This window comes from Myotis brandtii, unplaced genomic scaffold, assembly GCF_000412655.1.
Source record: "Myotis brandtii unplaced genomic scaffold, ASM41265v1 scaffold772, whole genome shotgun sequence".
Taxonomy (NCBI): domain Eukaryota; kingdom Metazoa; phylum Chordata; class Mammalia; order Chiroptera; family Vespertilionidae; genus Myotis; species Myotis brandtii.
This window is the reverse complement of record NW_005371090.1, coordinates 453,781-465,540: the sequence shown is the minus strand read 5'-3', so window position 1 is coordinate 465,540 and position 11,760 is coordinate 453,781.

The following is an 11,760-nucleotide window of genomic DNA, read 5'->3' as shown; positions in this document are numbered from 1 at the left end:
CAAGAGCCTGGCATCCGGCTCCTCTCCCGCCGTCGGCTGGCTCACAGTGAGGCGGGCTGGGGGTGCTGGCGCGATCCCCTCGCTAGGTCCTGACGTCAAGAAGCCGCTGCCCAGCTCTCTGCCTTTCTCTGGGTTCTGGCAGCCCGTTACCAAGCAGCCAAAAACCTCCTTCCAGCAGATGCAACCTTCAGCCGCCCCTCCCGGCTGCGCGGCGGCGCCCGGCCTCCCCTTGGCGCGCTTCCCCGCCTCCTCCCTTCCCCTCCCCTCCTCTTCCTCCGCCTCCCCTCCCGGGTACCCAGACAGCTAGCGTCTCTCCGGAGGGCGCAGCGGGGGCCTAAGCAGGGGAGGGAGAAGGGCTGAGAAGGTCGCAGCAGGGCGAGGGAGGGAGGTTGGGAGGGAGCGGGGAGGATGGAGGAACAGGTTGTACCTAGAGCGCTGAAACTCCCAGGGCAACCAGATGAGAATAGCTCGGGATTTCAGTTCACCTGGGAGCCCGCTGAACACAGAGTGGACTCGAGGGGGAATGAGTTGTCATGGGTTGAAGGGATAAATCTTTGGCTGCGTCGGAGTAAGAAAGAAGAGGCAACAGTCCTTTTCACATTTCTGCTTTGGAGGAATAACGGTTCTCTCTTCTTTGGGAAACATTTCACACTGGAAGGGGCGTGGCAGAGCTATGGGCCTTGAAAGATGAGATAGATAGATGATAGATGATTGATAGATAGATAGATAGATAGATAGATAGATAGATAGATGATTGATAGGTAGACAGATTTCCAAACCAATCGAGAAGCATGTCTCTTCCCAACTCCTAACAAACCCACCAAGAGGTAACAGGCTGCAACCTTGCAGCGACCCCTGCCCTTGCCCGGGGAAAGCCCTCATTCCCAGTCCAGGAAGCAGTGGTCAGCAGTGCAGTATGCCAAGGCTGCGAGTTTGATCCCTGGTCAGGGCACATACAAAAAGCAACCCATGAATGAATAGATACGTGGAACAGCAAATCGATGCCCCCCCCTCAAATCAATAAATAACATTTTTAAAAACACCTTAACAGGAAAGGGGAGGAGGGATGAAGAAATCCTGGTGAGAGCTGTTGCTGCCTGGTGAAGGGAGCTAGCACTGTGTGGAGGTCCGTGTAGGGACAGTGTACCTGAGAGAACCAGACACACTGTGAAAGCCCCAGGGCTGAGGAACTCCCAGCAGTAGAATAATAACCAGCACATACTTTGCTCTTATGATGCACCAGGCCCAGCAACCTGTTTTGTAAGAACTAATCTTATCCTTATTTTATAGATGAGGAAACTGAAACACAGTGAGACTGACTAGCTTGCCAAGGTCATACAGGTAGAAAGTGGCAATGCTGGAATTCAAACTTAAGCAAACATCGATGGGTCTCTTGCTCCCTCCACTCCACTCCTCTATAGAAATGTGTAATCCCCTTTCCAGAGGCAAGCACTCTCTCCCCCCAACATGGGATGCCTGAGGGCTTAAGTTCCCTCCTGCAGGAGGCAAGGGATGGCTAAGATAACAGCTAAGTCCTTCTGGGTTACCACACTGGGCTATCTGCCCCTGCCCCGGCTCCCGCAGGGTTTCAGTGGGCATCTATAGCCAAGGGAGATATCTTTCAAGGCAATTCTGACAGTTCCAGATATTTGGTGGTTTTTAAGTTACCGTAAAGTCACTGTATTTTTTAATGTCTGATTAGTTTTGTTCCTATATGTTGTTTAGGGTTTATGTGTGTGGATGTTACAGTCTCTTATCTGTCATCTGCACAGACGGGATGTTTTGGAAACTTGGTACCAGGTGCACAAGTGTTAGTTGAAATAGCAGGGGGTGCACATACAGGCCCGTGTCTGGGTTGGAGAAGTGTATGTGCATGTGGCTTTTTGAAGTGTATGTGAGAGTGGATGTGATTTCAGCAGGTGGAAATGTTTTCATTGTGTGTGACTTGTGCATGTGATTGGCTGTCCTTGCAGATGTGCATGAGTGAGGAAGGGGCATGGAAGTGAAAATCAGTATGTGGAGGCATCGCTGGTTGACGGAAGGGCCTTGCACTCCCCTCCCCAGACCTCTGCCATTCCTGCTCCGTCTGCTCTGGGTTTTTATTTTCTCTGGCTATGAGGTTGCCAGTCAGGATCAGGTCTGCCCTTGGGGAGCCTGAGGCTTACTGAGCTGGCAAAGGGTGCTCTCAGACCCCTGGCCTCGCTTCTTGTTTACTGACTCACGCATCTTGTAAATACAGGGACACCACATTGGTTCACAGGGCTCTTCCTGGGCTCCTGAAGGAAAAATGTTCTCTGGACCTTGTCTTCCAGGGGGAGACTATTTCCTGAAGAATCAGCACAACATAAACAGTCCTGGAAAAGCACATAGGCCAGGCTTCCTTTAATGTGGTAATTTCTTAAATCTGCTTTCCATACATTTATTGCTTTCGTAGATTCCCTGCAAAATTGCCTCCAGATGTCACATGTGGCAGCCATGGGTGTATACTGCTAGGGTCTCCCTTAAACAAAGAACTTACTTTCTAGTTTCAAGGAGTACAGTTAGCTGACAGCCTCAGCTGGTAGTGTTAGGGGCAGAAATAGAATATTGGGGACTAGCTGTTAATTATAAGAAATACTAGAGGCCCAGTGCATGAAATTCATGCACTCAGGGGGTCCCTCAGCCCAGCCTGTGCCCTCTCACATTCAGGAGCTCTCCAGGAATGTCCAACTGACAGCTTAGGCCCGCTCCCTGTGCTCGCCACCTGTAAGCCCGGCTTCTGGCTGAGCAGCGCTCCCCCTGTGGGACCGCACTGACTACCAGGGGGCAGCTCCTACATTGAGTGTCTGCCCCCTAGTGGTCAGTGCACATCATAGCAACCAGTCATTCTGCCATTCTGTCGATTTACAAATTAGCCTTTTATTATATAGGATTCATCGTTCTCTGTTAACTGTGATTGTTTTGTTCTGATTAAAGAAAGCACATTCTAACCAGGCTGAGAGTTTCACACCCCTGGGATCTGGGAGTCAACCTTGGAATGTGGTCTATTCTCAACCAAGAACTGACTGTTATCATGGAAAGATTAACAACCTTATTGCCCAAACAATGGAGGCCCACCCAAGCCCACAATGCCTGTAATCTGTAACTGTCATACCCATTCTTATTCCTTTTGCCTACCTCCCCATGTAAACTGATTTATGGGGGGTGCAGAGCGGATTTTCATGGATGACCTGCTGCTCTCCCATGCTGCTGGCATTATTGGAATAAATGCTCATATAAGATTCAACCCTGTCTCTGTTTATTTGGCTCAAGTAGTGACAGGCAGCCCAGACCCACAGGGTTACAAGGATGGGCCATTTCTGCCCAGTGCAGACTCGGCTGTTTTCCCAGCCCCTTTTCTATCACTTTGGTAAACCAGCTATTTCAAATCACCCCCATCACCCTGAATCTCCTCTCCATCACAAAAGGAAAGTGAAGAAAACCATCTTAGCATTTCCTCTATAAGGGAAGCTGTCACCCCCACACTGGGGAGACTTGTTCTTCCCCACTTCCCCATAATTCCTCAGTTAGCATCTTTGTAAGCAAACATGGAGGTGTTGGGAGTCAGAGGAGAGGGCTTGGGACTTCTTAGGCTGGACCGGGGAGAGACAACAGAAGGCAGTATAGATAAAATTCACCAAAATGCCTTTAAACAATTTTTAAACGTATATCTTTATTGATTTCAGAGAAGAAGGGAGAGGGAAAGAGAGATAGAAACATCATTGATGAGAGAGAATCATTGACTGCCTGCCTCCTGCACGCCCCCCACTGAGGATCTCGCCTGCAACCCAGGCATGTGCCCTTGACTGGAATCGAACCCAGGCCCCCTCAGTCCGCAGGCAGACGCTTTACCCACTGAACCAAACCAGCTAGGGCTAAACAATTATTTAAAAAATGGTAGACTGGGTCTTCCTGCTCAGTGTTACAAAGTGTAGATTCTGAGGTGCATTACTATTAAATAAGATATGGCAAGGCTATGTTGTCAAGCAATGATTGGATCGAGTATTATTAATCAGCAAAAGGGTAAAGCCCTCTCTCACCTAATCCTGTCCCCCAGATGCACTCCATATAGATTTGTAATAAAAAACATTTTAATGAGGGGAGCAGCTGTCCTTCCTCTCCCTGCCCTGCCCTCTCACTTGCCCCTCAATGCAACACCTTGGGAAGGAAGCCCTGGAAATGACCTTCCTTTCCTGTTTGATGGAAGCGTCAAAGGTGAAGTAAAGCCAAACACATGAACAAAACAAACGTGTTTGTGGAGTGTAGGGAGAGAAGATGTGTTTACTGTGCTGAGAGATGGAAGCTGGAGAAAAGGCTGGGGGTTAGAGGAGAGGGAGAGATTACGCTTAAATTGACCCAGATCTGACAGAGGCCTCAGGCAGACTGTTCTGATGTCCTGTTTAGAGGGATTAAGATGAGAGGCCATTCACAAATCAAGACTCACATCTGGAGCTTGGCTTTTCCCCTCCCTCCTGTCCTCTTTCCCCCTCTCGATATAATCCAGGAATAAATTCATTAATGGATCCAGTGCATTTTCAGAGACCAAACATAGAAAGGAAAGTGAAATATACAGGGGCCCCGAGGGCTTGCCTCCCTTTCCGCCTCCGAGCTGCTGGGTTATAGACGCATTGTGACTATTTTTCTGTCTCTCTTTTGCTCAAGTCCATCCTTTCTTCCCTAAACACATCTCATGATGCTATTCACTTGCATAAGATGAAAACCTTCTAACTTTGAACCAAGAGCTTCATTTGTTGTTAGGGTTGGAGATATTTGAATTGGTTGTTGTTGTTTTTTTACTTTCTCAACAACAGCTGCAGCTTTTATTTCCCAACTCTCTGCTTAGGTACCCAAATCAGAGGAAGCAGTAATTGAGTATTTTAGATTCAATTTCCAGCTAGATTTTTGCCCACCCTGCATAAATACATATTTATGAATTTAGGTTATGTATCAAGATCTATGGAAAAAAGTATTTTAAAAGTGCTAAGCAAATGTAAGATTGTTTTATTATTATATAAGAAGCATCCCTGCTAAGTCTGGAAAAACCTGTGGTCACTACACAACCCATGCAGGCCAGGAAGGGGTCTGGGTCAGATTAGTTCCATTCCAGCCATACGGGCATTTTAATGCTTCCAGGTCTGGAGACAGAGTTTTCTTGCTTCCAAAAGTTGGCATCTCAAGAGTCAGATTCTCAAACTTTGGTTAAGGGGTCAGAGGTAACTGACCCTTGGGCCCCAGGTGGGATTTTAATTCTCATGATTTCTAGAGCCCTTTAGCCTCCCCAGGTGGGGCACATTTGGTCTCCGAAGGAATGTCAAGCCAGAGGTATCAACATCCAATCTCAGGACATCGTGGTCAGATCAGCCTTCCAGCCCTCCCTGCTTGCTGCCCAGTGTTTGTGTGGTCTTACACTGCTCTGGAACTAGGCATCCCCATCCTCTTCCCTCTTTCCCTCTCTCCCTTTCCACTCCTCTCCCAGACTTTCCCATCAAGCCACACTGCTATTACCTTCAGGTAATGAAATCTGTAGAAGGAGGCTCAACTCAATCTGTGCTAAGCCCAATTACCCAAAGATGGAATAACCACATGGTGCTTGCCCAGGAGACAGACTTGTTTTTTAAAACATGTTTTGTTACATATGTAATACCTTATCAATAAATAAAATAAATAAAAAATGTTTTGTTCTTTTTATTGATTTCAGAGAGAGGAAGGGAGAAGGAGAGAGAGATAGAAACATCAATGATTAGAGAGAATCGTTGATGGGCTGCCTCCTGCATGCCCCCTACTGGGGATCAATCCCACACCCAAGCATGTGTCCTGACCAGGAATCCAACTGTGACCTCCTGGTTCACAGATCGATGCTCAACCACAGGCTGGGCCACACTGTGATTCTTTAAAAACATCCCTTCTCTACTCAAAAGCAGACCCTCAAATATTTGTTGAATCAATGAATGAAATGTTAACAGTGCTTGTTACTGGGCCCAGGAACTAGAGTTTATTTTTGTTTCTACCTTTAGATTACCCGGACACAGATATTGCTGAGAAAGGAGGTGATATTGGTGAAGTGAAACATCAATGATACAAAAGAGGGAGCTACACAAAGATATTACTATTCCAGTCAGAAGGAACAGCAAGTGCAAAGACCCCAAGGCAAGAATGAACCTGGAATGTCGATCAAAACCACGATGAGCTACCACTCACATCTGTTAGAATGACTATTAACAACAAGACAAGAACTAACAAAAACTAACAAGTTGGAGAGGATGTGGAGAAAAAGGAACCCTCAGACACTGCTGGTGAGAATACACTACTGGTGGAAATGTAAATTGGTACAGCCACTATTGGAAAACAGTATGGAGATTCTTCAAAAAACAATTAAGAATAGAGCTACCATATGGCCCAGCAATCCCTCTTCTGGGTATCTACCAAAAAAAGACAACAACAACAACAACAACAACAAAAAACACAAACAAACAAAAAAAACCCCTTGAAAACACTATTTATAAAGATATTAGAGGCCCAATGCATGAAATTCGTGCAAGGTAGGCCTTCCTTCCCTGGCTGCCTGCACCAGCTTTCCTCTGGCACCCAGGACTCGGGCTTCCCTCACAGCCATGGCTTCATCTGGAAGGTCCTCCAGAAGGACGTCTGGTCTAATTAGCATATTGTGCTTTTATTATTATAGATATGTACCCCTATGTTCTCTGCAGCATTATTCACAATAGCCAAGACATGGAAACAACCTAAGTGTCCTTCAACCAATGATTGGATGAAGATGTGGTACATAAATACAATGGAATACTACTCAGCCATAAAAGATGATGAAATATTATTTGCAACAACATGGATGGATCTTTAGAGTACCAAGCTAAGTGAAATAAGTCAGACAGTAAAGAACAAGAACCATATAAAATCATTGATGTGGGATATAAAACATCAACAAACAAACAAATAAATAAAACAAACTCATAGACGCAGAAAACAGTATGGTAGTTACCAGAAGGGGTGAGGAAATAAGTCAGACAGTAAAGAACAAGAACCATATAAAGTCATTGACATGTGGGATATAAAACATCAACAAACAAATAAATAAAACAAACAAACTCATAGATGCAGAAAACAGTATGGTAGTTACCAGAAGGGAAGGGGTGAGGGAAAGCTGAAGAAGGATGAAGAGGGTAAAGGGGATCAAATATATGGTGAGGGAAGGAGACTAGACTTTGGGTCGTAAGCACACAATGCAATATACAGATGATGTATTATAAACTTGTATACCTAAAACTTATATAATGTTATTAACCAATGTTACCCCAATACATTCAATTTTTTTTTATTTTTTATTGATTTCAGAGAGGAAGGGAGAGGTGAGAGAGCGATAGAAACATCAATGATGAGAGAAACTCATTCAGCTCCCTCCTGCACGCCCCACACTGGGAATCGAGCCCAAAGCCTGGGCGTGTGCCCTGACCAGGAATTGAACCGTGACCTCCTGGTTCATAGGTCAATGCTCAACCACTGAGCCATGCCGGCTGGGCAATACATTCAATTTTTAAAAAGAATAAAGAGAGGGTTGGTATGACTGACACATGGTAGGTGTTAGAGGGAAAAATTAGAAAGATGATGTTTGAGAGGTAGATGAGCATGTTATGAACACAAGCAGGGATTCCTGCTGACTCTAGTTCATGGACTCTTTTCTATGAAGTGGTTTTCTTGGCCAGGGCACTATCCTATATATGACGAAGCAGAAGGCATTCTAAGTCCATGAATGTTGGTATTGGCTAAGTTATGATAGGCAAGGAAAGCAGATCCAAATTCAGAACAACATCCATTTCCATGAAAAAAAATCAAGCTTTGCCCCAATGAAATGAACTTGCCACCATGGGGCTGCTGGCCTTAGGTGTGTTTTACATTGCATTCACCCATAAGCCAATGCTGAGACAAGACTTGTGCTCAGGAGATGACCCTGTAAGCACCTGGCTGCTTTGTTCTTAATCTCTGTGGGTTCTAGGCCCAATCCTCAAAGTTCATTGACAAAGCCCTTCCCAAAACCTTCACAGCAATTTTCAATGCTGCTCTTTTCAAGTCTCTGACATATAGCCAGTGACTGGTGACAGAGCCAGACTCAGGTCATGTTTCCTTCCAGTCAAAATACATGATAAAAGGCATTGCTGGAAAGCCTGCCTGATTCCTGCTGAAATCCTGCCCTCTGCTGTCCTTCAAAACAGCTGCTGATAGGGGGTGTGGTACACAATAGGAGACTTCCAGCTGGTAGTGCATCTTGCACAACATCTATAAACCAGGCTTGACTTTTATTATTCTCAGTTAATTGGCCAACAACTCTCCGCCAGGGCGAAGGGACAGACTGGCCGGGGCAAGGTGTGGAAATAGTGTCGTCAAAAGCACAGAGTGGGAAGAAATCTGCTCACACAAACTAAGTGCCTATGGCCTGCTCTGGCCCCATCTACGAGGTGATGGAGTGTTACTGGACATGGTCCACTTTATGAGTAGGTGGGTTAGATAGCACCTGTGTCCCATGGTCTCCAACGCACTAGTAACAAATCGAAGCTGCTTCTGAAAAGGAAAGTAGCCAGGGGTTCATGGCCTTGCTACCCAATCCTGTGTGCTTCCATGATTTTCGGGAGAGACTTGTTTCTGATTTCACTAAGTCTCCCCGGTATTTTGAGAGGGCTGAGGAGCAGACCTGCTTAGATGGCAGCCTGGGCCTCCTACAGAGACTGCTTTGCACTGACAGCTTCTCAGGTCACCTAGAAAATAAATCTGCAAAACACCCATGTGCCATATGCTGTCTCTACCACAAGGTGCTGTGCTTTTCCTAGTTGTAGAAGGGGCAAGATGTAGCAATGTGTCCTTACCACTGGAGGGGCTATCACCACATGTACTAGACCACTGAATCCCTGGGGATATTACTAAGCAGTCAAGTGCCTGTACCTCTGTGAGATTCGGAGTTCATCCTTTGAACACATAAATCTACCACGGCATTCGTGTATCTGGTATTTCCAACAGTGTGTTAATGTGACATCCTATGGTTTGGTGATTCATTAAATGTCCTCATGTAGCACACAGCTGGATTTGACATCTGTGGGACAGATTTATAAAGCTGTTTCTGTCCCTGCCAGGTAAAAGCAAACTGCTAGGGTACTCTGCTAACTAAAATGGATAAAAATGCAGTGGTTATACCAATAGTTACATATCAAATGTAACTAAGGCTGTTAACTAAGTTAACCTTGGTTAACTAAGGCTGTTCTAAGATGCTCCAATAGAGACCATTTCAGGAATAGCAGCTGTAATTCAGATCACCTCAAGATTAAGTTTGTTGTTTTTTTAAAATATATTTTATTGATTTTTTTACAGAGAGGAAGGGAGAGGGATAGAGAATTAGAAACATCGATGAGATAGAAACATCGATCAGCTGCCTCCTGCACACCCCCTACTGGGGATGTGCCCACAACCAAGGTACATGCCCTTGACTGGGATCGAACCCGGGACCCCTCAGTCCACAGGCCGACGCTCTATCCACTGAGCCAAACCAGTCAGGGCTCAAGATTAAGTTTTAATGCAGAGTCCACTGTCATTTCCAAGAACCATCAATCCTTCTCACTGATCAAATGACTCACTTGGGGATATGACAGGTTACCACATTTGTATCTTTCTACCCTCTGATGGTTGTACAACTTTTATAATTACCCCCAAAGACATACTGCTTTTTTACTTAGTATTTTTGAGGAACAGAATGCTCCAATGTCTTGTCTTCCCCTTGGTCCTTCTACCACAGAGCACTTACTCCTTAGGACAGGGAGCCAATGGAGAGATTCTGCAAAGGATGTGTATCCTATCTACACTTAGGAACTGAGGAAATGAATCAGGGTGATTGGGGGGAGGGAGGGGGAGGAGGAGTTCAGTGTCCAATCTTCCTCCCATGACCTCTATTCTGACCAGGAGTCATAGTCTTCTCAATCCACCCCATAACTTAGAACAAGTTATCCACGGATCCCTAAAAACTTTGGTTATTTCTCATTTCAGACTGCATATCACCTAAAGAAATAGCTAGGTGAAAGGTTCATAAACACACATCTCTACTGTTATAGCAAAGGCCCTTAAATCAAGGGTTCTGGTCCTGAGAATTAACTCAGTTCTAGGAATTGAGAAGCTGTGATCCTCTGGCTTGATTCAAGTGTCTGTTACATAGACCTATCAAGTTGGCTTTTAAAAAAAAATCAGGTTAAAATCTCTGTTGCTTTCATGCATGACTCTAAGATTACCTAACCACTTTAAGAGATTGTGCAAATCCAACATTTCCTAATTACTACCTTTCCATCTTCTCCCTCCCCATGAAGGACGCACCCATTTTTCTTCTAGCAGGTGACCCTCCAACATGCTTGACCAGAAAGTACAGCAAGTGAGGACAGAACTTCCAGTTGCTCACAGGTTTCCGTTTTAGGCCCTGGCAGAAAAGTTACTGAAGAGGCAGGTGACCGAGCATGTGAAATCTCAATCTAGCACTGGCCAGCTTTTAGTGTTTGGTCCTGCTCTACATTGGTCCACCAGCAAATTGTAGACAGCTGCCCAAAACAGCACACGGAATATAGTATCTCCTGAGGGTACCAAATTCAACCTGATCAGCTAAGTAAGGGATACTCAGCAGTGAGGCTGTGAGAAAACTGGTTTCCTATAATTGAGAAAGACTTTCAGGAGAAGCAGTTTGGTGTTTTCTTTAGCTCAGTAGTTCACAACCTCAGCTGCAATGGAACCATCGGTTGGAGCCCTCAGAGAGGCTGGTTTAATACCTTGGGCCTCTAGAGCTAAAAAATTGCCCGAGGTGATGTTAAAGTGCACTCGGGGACTTCCTAGCTCCTGCCAGATGTCCCTATACCAACAACCAGGACCCCACTCTATCCCATAATTTTCATATAAGCAACTTGAGGTTAGCTAAGTCATTTTATTGTCCAGAGTTTCACTCAATGCCTTGAGTTGAGGTTTGGGAATCAAGGTTCATTCTCTCCCTTAAGTTATCCAGTGCCCTTGAAAGCAACTATCTGACTCCATAATCCTTGCATTCTTTTTCCATCACCAGTATATTGTTCTACGGTGGCTGCTAAGCAGTATCCAAGGACCTTATCCTCAAGGAGCTCATGGATCCTGGTAACTAAAACCAATGGCCTGACAAGCTAATGGATTACTGAAGCTGCGAGCTTTCTATCCAGAATACAGAGGGCAGTGGCACTGCCTTTCGTCCTACCCAGAAACAACCAATGCCAAAGACCCCTCATTTCCCTGAAGGTCTGCCTACAACCCATTTTTTGGAATCAATATAGACATTAAAGTTCTTTTGTTTGCAAACAACAAAAAATCAGTGACCCTAGTTAGCTTAAAGAAATAATATAGTGGATGGATTCTAGGATGGTTCACACATCCAAATAAACTAGAAAGAACCAAAGCTCAGGAAACATGAAATCTCTGAAAACCTCCGTAGAGCTACCATAAAAGCCATCCATCCATTTCTGTTCACTCAACCTCTCTGTCTCTCAAGAAGATCCATTAGGCTCAGCTCAGCTTTAGGTCTTCCCCTATCAATCAGCTGTGGTAGGGAGGCAGAGTCGCAAAGCACAGACACGACCCCGGGTAAGGAGAACTGTAAACCAGCACCCACCCCAACAGAAGTCTACTTCAATTACCCACAACTGTAAGCCTCTATTTTGCAACTGATAAATAACAAGGGCAAAAAGA